At 44.2% G+C, this 14750-nt stretch overlaps 1 protein-coding gene across 2 annotated transcripts in view; it reads right to left on the bottom strand.

The window, feature by feature from the left end:
- Window positions 1-10796, bottom strand: part of TSPAN18 (tetraspanin 18) — a 120682-nt gene extending 109886 nt beyond the window's left edge. Inside the window, exon 1 of one of the 2 annotated variants that reach the window (XM_036383316.2) lies at window positions 10712-10796. The gene's annotated coding sequence lies outside the window, so the exon portion shown is untranslated. Of the gene's footprint in view, window positions 1-10182; window positions 10365-10711 lie in introns of those variants that run through there. The other variant, XM_036383317.1, reaches the window with a different exon arrangement.
- Between the last annotated feature and the right edge of the window lie 3954 nt (window positions 10797-14750).

Raw genomic sequence — 14750 nt, 5'->3', positions numbered from 1 at the left:
CCCTGGAATAACCAGGCTCAGGTCTTTGGTGGAACAGAGCGCCCCACAGAGAACAAACACCCTCACTAAGCACAGACCCAGCTCAGCTGAGGTCCCCTCTTGACTTTCTTCCTGTTATCTCCTTACTCTCCTAGGAGAATTAAGAAAGGATCAAGACAGGACTACTTTCTCCTCCTCTCTATAAAACACAAGGAAAGAAGAAATTGAAAGAAAGAGGCCTATTACTGAAACCATGTGCTAGCCTTGCCTTTGCTGGGCTCACTGCAATCAGATCAGCACTAGAGTGTTTCATGCTGTTCCAAGAAGCTCCTCTCTTGCCCCAAGCATTATTTTTCCTACCCTGCCCAATAACAATGGCCCAAACATAGCAGCAGTATTCAGCTCTATTTTCCTTGGCTGCTCAAGTTGATTCTCTAATAATATTCCTCAGAGGCAGCAGTGGTTTAGGAGTTATATATCCTTGTACAGCCTTGACCCTGACAAAATACACCAGCAGTGCTTCAGGGTCAATCTTTCCCCTCCTGTCACTGACAAGCTGATTGCTTTGCCAGGGACTTCAGGGATTCTTTGCTCCACTCTATAAGAGCACATCCAGGAGAGACAAAACCTGCAGAACCAGTGAGGAAAGACCATTGAAGAAGACACAAGGACACCTGGATAGGAACTCAGTTTTTGGAGGAAACCATATTTTTTGAGATTTAATTTTTTTTTTTTTTTATTTCACATAGGGACAAAAGATTGGAATACAACTTGGAATTCTTCATACATAAACACATCTGCTCTAGAACAGCAGTTCTGTGGTTAGGATTGGTATTTCTGGCATGTAGGAAACCTGCTTTCAGGACCCTGTTTTGGATTTGTGACAGCATAGGTGAAAACCCCAAACCACTTGGCTCCTGTCTGTTTTGACTAAGAAATTCTATCCTATATGCAAGAAATTCTCCCAAGGAGAACCAAGTGGAGACCAATCCTTTCCCACAAAGCAGTAATGGTTCAGTAAATCAGCATCTTCTGCAGGCAAATTGTTTCCTTGAAGACTCCTAGCCAGTCCTAGCCTCAAGCAGCAACCAGTTGGTTTCTGCTGAAGACATAAGCCTGGAATTAACCCACCCAGCAGAGGTTCTGCTTAGGAACAGCTTGTCTCCCCTGAGTAGGGCCCACTGCAACACGGTGTAGAAGAAGCAAATAAAGCTTCATAAAATTTGCCCTGCCAACTCAGGATTCTGTCTTTTTCTTCTACTCCAGTAGCTTGCATTGTTAAACAGAGGGAAGGAGGTATGGTAGAAAAACCTCACACTCTCTGTTCATGTTTACTTTATTCATTCCTTAGTCTGGGACTGTAAAAATGTTGCTGATATCCAAAAGAGCATGTGCCTGTATGTGTGTGGCAAAAGCTTTGGAGCCTGGACTGTGCGTGATGTGGTCAATTTTACTCACCAGGGGCAGACAGCCTCTTTTTATTCTGTAGCTCTAAGGAGTAGTAAACCTGTCTCTACAAGGAATTCAAAGTAAACACAGTAATACCACAGATGTATGCCATAGTTTGTCTTGCTGATTTAAGACACTTCCTATGAAATGGCTTGAAAGAATCTCCAAAGGTGCAGTCTTCTTAAACTGTGTCCTCCAGAAAGAATGTTTTTCTACTTCTAAACACAGCATTTTTTTATGTGCAGTACAGGATTACCCTATATAGGTCACTGACACTCCATGGAAACCTAGATAAATAGCTCTATTCCCACACTAAATTTTGTTGGCTTCTCTTCCTTTATTGCTAAGAATATTTCAACTGGAACAACATATTTGTGCCTTTGAGGTTCTCTGTTCCTGCTGCCACTTCCCCACCTGGAGCTATAATCCTACGCTTGTCACAAACCCAGCCACTGCTTCAGAACTTATTACAGCTACAATCTGCAGATTATAGCAACTTCTAATAGGGGATAAGCAGCAGGGAAAGGTGAGTTTAAGCTGCAAAGAACCTGCTGGTTCAAAGGGCCCTATTATTAATATTTATTATTTTTAAGCATTCATTGAGTGCTGTAGAAGATAAAAGAATGAATTGAAAGCAAGAACCAAGGAACCAAGTTTATACAAGACAAGAAAATGTGAAAGCTTAGAGAATAAGTGCAGTGTCTGGGGAGGAGGGGAGCCAAAGAAAAAGTAGTAACAGCAATGGGAAGAAAAGCCACACCTTTTATCAGCACAATGTTCCTAGCATTAATAAGTATGAAGAGAATTAAAGAATTCTTCAGTGTCTAATCAGAACTGCTGTCCATAGGGGACCTTCTGAGTATTATTACAAGGCATTGGCATATCTTTAAAGAATGGAGCTTTGATCATAAAAAGCAAGTGTGTGGAGGAGAGGGGGGCTGCAAAAACAGCAAAAGGAAATGCAACTGATGTTAGGGAAGAATCCAGCCCTGGACGGGTGCTTTAAAAAGCTCCAAATAAATCCATTTAGATTTTGTGTAAATGGTTAGAATGAGGCATAATTCTCACTCATGTCCCTCCATTACAGGCAAATGTCCCCTCTTTCCCTCAAACCCTTTTTGCCTGTTGCCAAAGGTCTCCCAGCTGATACTTCTCTTCCCTAATAAAGATGCAAGCTCATGGCTTACACCATTTTAAACCTTCACACTTTCAAACAACAACCCCCAATGCTTCACAGTCCCAATGCACTTTAGCAAGATTAGCTAACAAGAATGTTCATCATACCCAGTGCTGAGGGTACTGTCGTCATTTTCACAGCTGGTGAAACAGATGCTCAGAAAAGCAATGCAACTTTCCCACAGCTAAGGAGTGTGTACAGCAGGCTGATGTTAGGAATGCTGGCATTCACCCACCTCAGTTCTGAGCACTAAAATCCGTGATAGCACTTGGGAGTGAGAGTCCAACCCCCCTCCCAAAGCCCTCTGCTCCCCAAGGCTAATGCAGAGCTTCAAAGCACTTCCCAAAGAGCATCACATTACAGAAATACTGTAAGAAATCCTCTATAAACTGAAACTTGGAACTATCTGCAGCAGCATTAACAAAGAAAATTAATGTTTTTAAACTAACTCTGACTCTTCTCCTGCCAAACCTTCCCCACTGCAGTATCAAAATATGAACACATAAACTGAAAAGCCTGAAACCTTCTGCTCCCTTCAGCACAGTGAGGAGATAGAATAAGACTTCCAAGAGACTGGCTGGATTAACAAGATTTTTTCTTTTGTTTTGTGTCTTCTCTTTTTTTTTTTTTCTTAATCGCATCAGAATGCTGTTCCTGACTGATGTTTCCCTTAACATTTAAAAGAAGAAAAACAGTTCCTAATTAACAAAGCATCACTGTAAGCTGAAATCCTTATCAGTTTTGCAGGTTTTTTCCAATCCTATGAACCCAGAGTGATTTGTCACCTCAGCAAGGTATTATATTGTCAACTCTCAAGCTGCCAAAGCAAAGAGATCTTTTGGTGCTTCGAGCATTGTGCCTCAAGCACTTCCAGAATTATCTCTCAGTTTTTCCTGTAACTTATTCTGAAAAACAGCTTAGTGTAACTCTAGAAGATTCATGTTACATGCCATATTCCCATCAGAAAGAAAAGTTTTGTTGATCAACACAAAATAAGCGTCTCAACTTAAGCAGCTTTGAGAATCCCCTCTGACATTAACAGGAAAAAAAGGCAGTCAGCAGTTTAAAAATACATCATATCTAAAGTTCACCCTTCTCAATGATATTCTGAGACATTCAATCCTTTATTTGCCGTCATTTCTCAAACATGTCCATGTTGTACCCAAGACATTATTATCACCATTAAGCTCCATCAATTTTTATCAGCAATACCAACATTAAAACACATTCCAGCTTCAAATGACCACAGAAATAAACACATCAACAGTGACAGTGACTCCCATTCCAAAATCCACTGAATTTCCATTCAGTGGAAATCCCATTGTCTCATTTATAGTGGCAACAGGTTTTGAGGACTTCATCTGAAAGATGCCCACAGGTCCCAAAGACTTCCATGGGAAACATGTTCTCAGCAGGCCTGAGAAAGCAGTCCAGTACAGGCACAAGATCCCTCTGTACAGGAAGATCTGGTTTATTTTCACTCCACAAGAAAATGAGATGTGCCAAGAACAAACTCTATCATTGCTTTCCCAGCATAGAGTGTTCCAGTTCAGTGCCCTGTGAGGTCCATGTCTCATGAACAGGCAAAATGCCAGTCAGTTCATTTGGGCCATTTTTCCTGAAGAAGTGTAGACATCATAATTTAGTGCAATATTTATTACTCTAGAACACTCTCCTCATAGACTGTCTTACACTGAGCTTTCTGTAAGGAGTAAATATAGTAACTGTTTCCATAATAATGTTAAAAATACCCCAACAGATTAAATTCAACAGATGAAACAGGGCCATAAATACGTATGTCTAACAACATGACCAAAATCACCCTTCTTCAAACTGGGCATTGGGCCATGAAAAGAAAGCTGCTGGCATTACAATTTCAGTGTTGAGCCTTAGGAGCAGCACAGAGCTGCAGAAACAGTCAGTACAGTAATCATGCACAATATACAGAACCCGAGCTGCAGCCAGGGCCTCTGAGCTCCTGAGCCCCTGCCAAGCTGTGCCACTGACCCACAGTCAACAAGTCACCATACGGTCCCATACCCCATTCCAGTCCTCTGTCCTGTGGGCTTTCCAGACGTCTGGGATGGCATAAGATGTGTTTAAAGCTGTTTACAGCTCAAGTGAGGAGCCTGAGAAAATATAAGAGCTGTTATTAACTCTGCTGTACTACACAACTTTTCACATTAGCAGTTATGGTTACACCTCCCTGGAACCAACAACCACTCTAAGGTTTATTTCCTGACAGTAAAACCACAGCAACAGCAGTAAGGAGGGTACTGGTTATACTGCTTCCAGAAGAGTAATCAGGGCAAACTGCAGATCACACTGCACCACAGATGACCCAACAAAGTCGTTCTCTAACACAGCCATGCACCAACTAGATGAGGGCAAGAAAAGCAGGAATAGAGATGAACTAAACACGGTTGATCAGAAGCTGAGCTACTAAGCAAACTAAGACCTAAAACCTAATTCCCATAATAATGCAACATTTTGATTACCAAGTAATATCAAGCACACAGATGAAATTCAGTTTCAGCACTACTTATTTCATCAAAAAGCATCCTCTCTTTCTGCCTGAAGTGATAGACTGGTCTAAAAAAATCTGAACTCCATTTGAGTTTAAAAACTGGCTCTTCTACAGTGATTTTAATTTATTTCTCAAGAAACAAGAAATCCATTTTAGACCAGGCTTATTTAGTAAATACATAGCAAAGGGAAGATCCTGATAGCAATAAATGAATAAATAAAGCCTAAAACACAAGAACCCCAGGAGATTTATCAGTCATTGGAGTCTTTGTTGGAAGGACTACACAGACAGGGAGATTCCTGTGCAGAAAAAAGATCCTTACTAAAAACCCATGACAGTCAGAACCTCACTTCCAACACCTCTGAGGACAATGGCAAGATACTGGTTATGGTTTTCTTTGAAATTAACTTGGTGGGGATAAACTGACACCACATGACTACTCCCAGTTGTCATACAATATTTGCTGCATATCAGTCCCCCAGAAAAGAAGCATTCAGATTAGGCACTTGGTCACCCAGAGCTTCCTATATCAAGACACCTGCAGAGGCAATCCAAATCCAAAACACCCTGCACACACACAGCTCACCAGGACGGTGAGACTCTCTGCCTCTAGCTCTGAGGAAGACCAGTGAAGGGCAGCCCATTGGTAAAGAACAGAAGGTGGCAGAGGTGCAGAAGCAAATCCCATTGTAGGAGCAAAACATCTTTATAATCGCTTGTTTCTTTAAATTTTATCTGTGCAAAAATAAATAAAAACATGCTGACAAACTGGTTTAGCAGATGGTGTGGTTAACACAAAAAGATCAACACACTGCCTTCCTATAGCCACTTCTTTCAATCTCAGAAGATTTACACTGCATTAGCCCATGACAGATATTTACCAATGCAGAAATGATAAACAGCAAAGCAGCTGTTAAATGCTCCAAAACAAGAGATTGGATGGGGAAGAGACCCATGGACTGTTTGGTGGGCACTGAATTCACCTGAGTCCCCTGAAACTACCAGGGTATGGGTTAACTCATTCACCAGTTTGGAAGTTCAAGACTGAAAGAACAGTGAAAAGAAAATCAGAAATGTAGGTGTAGGGGAATGAATGGACACAAGTGGAATGCTGAACTGTGCAGTCATGAGCTAAGGTAGGACCAAACAGAATCTGGCTGCCACATCAGTTACCAGTGAGGCAGCAGTGACCATCTGAAAGCTAAGCTCTGGCCTCTGGATATATTCTTATATCATCTTATGCCATCCCAGATGTCTGGAAAGTTACTATATTTACTCCTTTCAAATGAAATATAATTAAGATATAAGAATATATTTACTATATTCTTATATCATCTTATGCCATCCCAGATGTCTACTATATTTACTCCTTTCAAATGAAATATAATTAAAGCCCAATCATCTTCCCAGTGCTGAGAAGTGGACAGTGTGAAGGGAAAGAACAACACAAAACATTAAAGTTTTAGAAGGAATAAGGAGCATGAGAAAGAATGGACTTGTCTGTACTGATTTTTCTGTGCAACTATTTTCTTCCTTCATTTGCCACTTCCAATTAAAATTAATAATTATTTCCAGGAGGAAAAAAAAAAAGGAAGAAAAGGAGAGAACACATAAGAAACAGCTTAAAAGGGAATGAGCACTTTCAGATCTGAAACAGCTCATTTCTATGCCTCTTGAGGGAGAAACACACAGGCTTTGCCCTCTCATGCAAATACACTGCTTGCTTTTGAGTAATTATTTTAAAGTGACAACTAAAGACCACCCCTTCCCAAAACAAGTTACTTTCAACTCTCGCTGTACCACTTGTGGAGTTTTCCCCCCTATAAAAACCAAGAAAAATGGATCTATTTTATTGATGTCAATTATTAATTTAAACAAACAAACTAATCATACTGAAATGAGTCAAAAATCCTTGAGAAAGTAAAAGCAGGGATTGTCTAGCAAGAGGATTCCCAGACAAGGACTGCTTCAGCAGCCTCACAGGGTTAGCAAGGAGTATAGATATCCATCTGTTTTAATTATAACTCCCAAACAGACCTCAGACCTACTACCACCTCATGCAATGACTCATCTTCAAGATGTCAAGAACTATGCACTACCTCAGGAAACTCTCTAAATACAACTTGGACCACCATCTGCTTTTTTTAGATATCTCAGGCCCCTCAGGCCTCAATTTTGTAGCATCTGAACTTTTCTTTTCAAGTCCTTCCTCTCCTCTAAGACCTAAAGGCCCATAAATCCAGTAGCTTCTGTCCCCAGAGCTGTTGTGCCTGTTTTCCTGCAGCCTGGTGAGAACAGACAGGACTCAAGATAATTAAATAAAAACACAGGAACTTCATTATTTATTTTAAAAGAAAATGTGTTTTCTAGGAAGAAAGTCCTTTAGTTGGGCAAATCTGTAAGCTGTTTATCAGCTTAAACTCATTATCTGTCCATATGGTCTTAGCACTGTGGTTTGAAAAAAATGGGCATGCACTAGCTGATGAAATGTCATCTGCCCTTATGCCAGAAACTACTATTTTTTTCATTGACGTCAAATTCGGATCCTTGCCACGAGTGAAGGGCTACCATAAGCACAGTCATAATATTTTAATTATGAAATGATCTTACAGAAGGCAGCAAGGAAGGCAGGGGCAATGCAAGAAAACTCATTCACGAAAAATACAAAGTCATTCACATTTTGCCTCTGTTCTAATTCTTTTTGTTTGGGGAGGCGGGGTGGAAAGAGAGCAACCTAGCTTTAAAAAAAAAACAAAAAACAAACAACAGGCAAGGGAATGAGATGCTAAAGCCAATAAACACACATCAAAGCGTGAGATGGCTCTGCTTCAACTGCCTACAGTATTCAACCTGGGATAGATTAAGGCAAGACAAAAGGTGCTATGAGGGAAAATACTGCCCCTACAGCAGTGCAGACCATCTCCCTCACTTGCTCAGCCCTAAGAGTGAGACCCCAGCCAGCTCTGCTGCACTGAAAGAGGCGAGGGCACATGATAGGCCTAGCTTTGCAAAAACCCATATTTGTCCCCCGTGGTCTGCTGTTGTGATTTGAAGCCCTTCCCACTCCCCTGCTGAGGCGCTGCAGAGAAGCAGGAGCTGGGTTTATTGATTCTGTGAGTCACAATTAGCCGTGGGACACACGACCAAAGGTTTAGCACAGGACATTAAACCTGACTGAGCTGTCAACTCGGTTATTCCAAGGAGAGAGAAACAAATTGAAGTCACAGTAACAGATGTTTCTCATGTTTTATGAACTGCAATATTATTACTAGTTACAGACACACTTTCTGCCTTTTAAAACAGACCTGCAACGCTGTGCGTGTGAAATTATTTGAACTAACACACAGACAACTTGGCAAAGGACTTACAGATAGCATTTTCTCACTCACACAATGATTCCCGTTTCCCTTTTGCCTAGCCCCACCCTGAGAAGTAGAATAGATGTTAAAGCAGCCAAAAATGAGATCACGACAGGATAGAGTACTTCGTTGCCATCATCTGCGACGAGGATGCGAACACTCTAACCCCTCTCCTCTTTTGTGAGAAACACACTCATCCTCTTCTCGGTTTTCCACTGTGGGGAAATTAACTTGTTGGGGTCGTTCTGAGTTTTAAGGGAGCCTGGAAACTGAAGACTGGTGTTCTTCCCAGGATGTCTTATCCTTACACCTTAGGGGCAATAAAGGGATTTCCCCATAATTTACAAAGGAAATCTGAAACAGCCTGCGAGCGCAAACCACCCCCGAGCCCATGCTGCTCCTCCGTGTGGAGGAGCGAGCGGAGGGGCGGCCGGGCTGGCACGGCACAGCGAGAAAGCCCTCTCGTGGAAAGCCTCAGCATCACCCACCCGAGCCGCCCCGGCCCCGCTGATCGCGGCTCCCCCGGGCTCTGCCGTCCGCCCCTTCCCCAAGGAGCAACTCCGCGCTCACCTGCGCATCTCGCAGGCTTAAACAGCACACAACGCGGGGAGCCGGGCGATTTGCGGCACAGCTCTGCCTTGCAGAAAGGGTGGAGATTTTGTGTGGATTTTGCTGGCAGTCTGCAACATCTCAGAGAAGTTAAAGCTCTTCCTTTCTCCTCACCCCGCTACGCTTGAATTCGTGGCAACTGTATCACATGGTATTTTAGCTTGCGCCAACAAAAGCTGTACCTCGGCCACAACAAATACAGAAACATTAACTGCCTTCCAAGGAGGGTCAAACATTCGAATCATTTTAACATACTATAAAAATACTTCAGTGAAAGCAGATGATAAAGAAGCGCATATTTACATTATGCTACACGGTCGAATTTGAAAGATTCCCCCCAAATTACAAAAAAAAAAAAAAAGAATGTACCTGTTTCTCCAAATGACATCCCTACCGTTTGCTCTGTTTCTATAGTTTTGTGACAGAACAACTACTGCTCCTTACAAAAACCACTGAGTATCAAAATAAGCATTTTACCGGTAGAATCCATCAAACACTTGCATACATCCTGTTGAATTAAGACAACTCTTTAACAACTCCAACTTTTTACCCACTAGCAGAAGTCCGAGGCGAGCCCATGGTCACAATTAGCATGTACCCTGTCAGGCACACAATCGTCTCCAGCACACTTCTGCCCAACCAGCTTTGGTAGCCACTGGCTATTCAGTGAATTACGTGCCTAGAGTCTATTAACTGTGTCCAAATTTGCTCTTATTATAGAAATACAAACAGTAATCAGGCCGAGCTTACTAATTGCTGAGAGAAGTACTAGAGAAAAAAAAATTATTATCAAACATACTTCACAGAAAACCACCCAAGTACAACACACATGAACATGCTATTTACTCATTCACTACAACCTTTAAATACAAAAGTTACGACAAAACTTGAAGTGCCCAGTTCAGCTTACCAAACCCCCATGTGGTACCTCGCTAACATGCTGCAGCTACAAATCTCTATTAAAGAGCGGGCATTGACCCAGGGTAGCGGGATCAGCAAAGGGGAAAGGGAAGATCAGCAGTGTGAAAGGGAAAATTCCTCCCAGCCCAGGCTGAAGTAAAAAGCACGGGGAACCGTCCCACCTTCCTCATCCGAATTTCGGGGGCGGTGGCACACCCCAACACGCGACAGACGCAGCGCAGGGCGCTCCGGGCACAGCCCCCGCGCTCCCCGGCTCCTCCGCTCGTCTTGACCGTAAGAGGGATCCCGGAGGAAGAGGTGTCGGGCGGAGGCAGCAGAATACAGAAACACCGAGGACAGGCTCTGAGGCTCCCCAAGACGCTCCCGAGGCCCGACCCCGGAGAGGTGTTACCAGCGGGGCGAGTTCAGCTGGCTGGGGCAGCCGGGGCGCCCTCCCCCGGCTCCCGTGCCGGCGGTGCTGGCGGGCGGGCTGGGCTGGCTTCTCAGCCCCACAAACTTGCACGCCAAGCACCCCGGGCAGTCACGGCGCTCCCGCACACCCTCCCCGCCCCGAGGGAACGGCGCAGCGGCGGGGTGGGCGAGCAGCCCCCCGTGGCACCCCCGAGCGCCCCGGGGCACGGCAGGGCGGTGGGCGCCGAGCCGGAGCGGCACCGGGGCCGCGGGCAGCGAGAGGGGAGCCCCGCCCGTTACCTGGCGGCTCCGGCGGCGACTCCCGCGGCGGCGGCTCCGGGCACGGACCGGCCGGACCGAGCGGCGGCGGCGGCTCCCGGCAGCGCTGGGCTCCCACTGCCGTGCGCGCCCCGTGCCCGGCAGCCGCGGAGCGCCGGAGCCGCCAGCGCAGCCGGCTCCACCTCCCGGCCGTGCCCCCTCCTCCGCCCCCGCCCGGCCCGGCCCCGGCCCCGGCCCCTCCGGCGGGGCGCGCCCCTGCCCGCGCTCCGCCGCTCCCGCCCGTGCCTCTCGTCTGCCTTCTCCTTGGCCGGAAAACTTCCCGGGTGCCCTCGGCAAGGGCAGCCCGGGGTGACTCGTCCCTCCCGTACCGTGCCTCAGCCGTTCGGGGTGCAGGAATTCCGGCCCAGGGGCAGCTTAACCTGGGACCCGAGAGCAGCCCTGAGCCCGCTGAGGGGGCAGCAGGCACCGGTGGGAAAAAGAGTTGCCTACTCCTCGTCTGCAGGGTGACCCCGGTAACATCCAATGGGCTTCTGATGCACCGGGGGGATCCTTGGGACGCAAAAGGAGGAGACCAGGGAGGTGAGAGAGGTCACTCGTGTACCGATACCTCAGTGAGAGCTGCTGAAATGCCTTCAAAGATCTGCCGGAGAAACTTCAAAGGATGACGCCGAGAGACTGGGAAGCCTTTCCAAAATGCATATCAAACCAAAGGAAGAGCCCATGTTTGCAACATGGGAAAAGCCTAAGGAAATAAGGCTTGTGCCGTTGTGTGGTGTGTGCTGTGTGTACGTACCAGTAACTTCTGAGCCTGTCAAAAAATTCAATAGCATTTGACAGCTACAAATTCCATAGAAATAGATAACTGTCTAGAAGAGGTCATCTTTCTTACTGCTCTTGCACATAGAGTGACTGTATTTCAAGTCCAACAGCATCTGACAAGGGAATCCACAAGGGGGTTCATTTCAATTATCCCCTAGGAAAACTACTCTTCACTGTTCCTAATACTTAGAAGGTCCTTACCGGGTTGGAGCAAAAGAAACTGAGAGAGTAAAAAGAGTGCAGAAGTAACCCTGTTACTCTTAATAACAATCAATAGCTCAGGATTAGTAAATTGGACTTTGGTAAATTGGACATTACATCCTTATATAACAACAGAGAGAAGAGTCCTACAAGGGCCAGATCATGCAAGTGATATACAGATGTGTCCTGCTGCTGATGAGGAGTCCTGCTTATCTCATGATGCTTTGCAAGATGAGGGATGCAGATTTGCACCCTCAAAGCTTAGTAGAAGAACAAGAGACAACAGGAATGTCTAACAGTGCAATGCAAGGGAAAAATAGATGTGCCAGCATCCTTGCATAATCTCTGCTAATGCCCCATATATCTGGTAATGAACAGTTACAAGGCTCCCCAGGTGCAGATATTTGTTGGCGGTGGCTTTTTTTTATTTCCTTATGTGAAATAAAAATAGGGAGATACACATAGAATGTAACAGTTATGGTCCCAAATCTATTTCTGTGTTATGGCAAAACTAGATTACACAACCAGACTGTATTTGAAGCATATGTTTTGTTATAGTCTATTGCTTAAGACAGGCAATCATTTCAGGGTCTGATATTTTCTTGTAATGTTTGGGCCCATGTTTTTCCATTTCTGTTTTGCTATTCATTTATTTGTGTCACACAGCATGATCCTAGCTCTGCTTGGTCTTTGTGGCAGAGTAGGGGATTTCCATTTCTTTATTAGACACAGTGTGACACGAGGTAATAGCCTTGTTCCTTATTTGATTCCTTTGCAAAGGACTCACAGTGCTATTTTCCAGGAGGCTGGCTTGTCATGCCCCTTAAGCAGCAGATCATAGCTCTTTCAGGCAAAGATTACATTTTTGCTCTACGGACCTGCCAAATTGGGTCCATTGGTCCTCCCCCTGCAACCGCCATAACAATCTCACACATGTACCCCTGCACTGTCCAGGACTGCTGCAGAACCCCACATGCCAAGCAATTTTGCTGTACCGGTGAATAAACCATGAAAGAGTGTGTGCATCTGTCTGGCTGTCCAACATTTACCTTTGTTTTAGGGCCTAATGCTTAGACCTCACCTGGAGGGTTTCCAGTAAACTGGCTGGGCTTAGTCCTGATGGGAACACCACCATTTTAAATAGCCCCAGATTCTACAGACAAGATCTTCTCCTCATCAGGGACACTCTTGGCATTTTTTCCAACAACTGCCACCCCTTTCCTCTCCAGTGACATCATTATTCTGTTATTTTGGAAAAAAAAAAAAAGTGCAGGGTGATGTATCCAAAGACTTGTATGTGTTTTCTGTTTTCCATCCTGATTCTATGAAACTGTTTTGTAAATGAACAAAAGTCAACTATATGTGACCCCAGCTTTCAAATCTTCCACATGCTAGCATAGACACAATAGTGCTCTTACATGCTCAACTGTGCAATTTAAGGGGCCACTATTGAAAATTAGCTTCCCGAGTTCATAGTGCTTTCACTGTCATGAAAGAATTGCTTTGTGAATCCCAGCCAGCACTTAACCGAGTTTTGCATTTAAAGCTGGGGTTTACATTCTTTGTTATGTGTAAAGAATATAGTATATCCTCTGTGAACTTAAAGCATAACAGCAACCTCGAATAAAGCCAATTTTATCACAGATCAACATGTGAGAGGGCTGTTTTGCTTGTTTTCTGATAAATAGGTTATTGACTGGAAATCAGAACAAGCAAAGAGTTCCATGGTTTAGCCCAGAACACTAAAGTCACTATCTCCCATTTCAGAAGGGCCTAGAGCTGCAGCCCTCCCACTGTCTGAAGGACCTGTGCCTTGAATATTACATCATATGTATCACAATCCAAATAGCCTCTCTGTTACACTTCTGATAGGCTTGAGTTTTCAGCAGCAGAAACTGCAATATTGGGAAACCATGAACAAATCATGGCAGGTTCATTACAGGTGTAACTGTATGGATTTTGAGATAAATTTCACTCCACAGAACTCACTCATTACTTATGAAAGCTTTCTTCTCTGTGCTTCACATCTTAGTTCTCAACTTCACAGTTTCCCTGTTCCTTCCTTCCCCGGCCTCCCCAGCTTTCCTCCTGCTTCCTCTGCCTTTTGACTGTTCTCTTTCTTTTCCTATTATTCTCTCAGTATTTCTACTAATACCTATCTCAATTTGCTGTGAAGGCAGATAAAGCAGGAATACAACCCTGATCCAGCTTGGCTGTGATTCCTAGAGCTGGACTGACAACACACAGCCCAGCTCATTGCCTAGACAGATGGGCAGAAGGAAACTCTCTGGCATCTGCATGCTGGAACCTGAATGCCAATCTATTTCCAGATAACCATAGCACATTCCAGGAGCAATCTGTGCTCAGTAGAAATCACACAGTGTTATTAACTCTGCCATGAAACTGAATGGCACTTCTGAGAGCTCAAAACAAACAAGGTCTCAGCCACAAAGAGCTTAGGATGACAAACTGACTGTCTGAACCTGATCACCTGCTCCCAGATGAAGACAGCAAAGTAAGAGATCTTGTTTTTCCAAAATGTCAAGCACTTATAGTGCTGACTGAAGTTACACTGATCAGTATGTTCTCTCATCTGCCATCAGACTGCTTTTCCAGGACCCCTCCATCAGGCTTGGGAAAACAGCATGAGGGGGCAGTTGATGTACTGGTAGCAAGAGGTTTGTTCAAGCTTCATTATTAAAATCATAATTAAAACCTTGCCAGTGTATTTTTCAACCCAGTTTTGTTTTCCCAGGCTCAGCTGGGAAAACTGAATCTAAATTGTTTATGAGTTGGTTTCTTTGTCAATATCAGCATATCCCAATCATTTTCATCCAAGCAACAGCTAACATTCTGGAGGAAAAAAAAATCACAGGCCCTCCCTTTGCCATGTTGTTTTTGTTTTTGTTTCTTAAATCAAGAACTAAGCTGCATTTTGAATATTCATTTACAGATTTATTTTTTCCCAGCTTTGTTTTCATATTCACTTGATCACATGGTAACATACATGCATGTTTTTCTGAAGTGAAAAATCATATTT

The sequence above is a fragment of the Molothrus ater genome, chromosome 6 (assembly GCF_012460135.2).
Source record: "Molothrus ater isolate BHLD 08-10-18 breed brown headed cowbird chromosome 6, BPBGC_Mater_1.1, whole genome shotgun sequence".
In the NCBI taxonomy this organism is placed as follows: domain Eukaryota; kingdom Metazoa; phylum Chordata; class Aves; order Passeriformes; family Icteridae; genus Molothrus; species Molothrus ater.
Note: the sequence above shows the minus strand (reverse complement) of the source record. Positions and strands in the feature narration are given on the sequence as shown.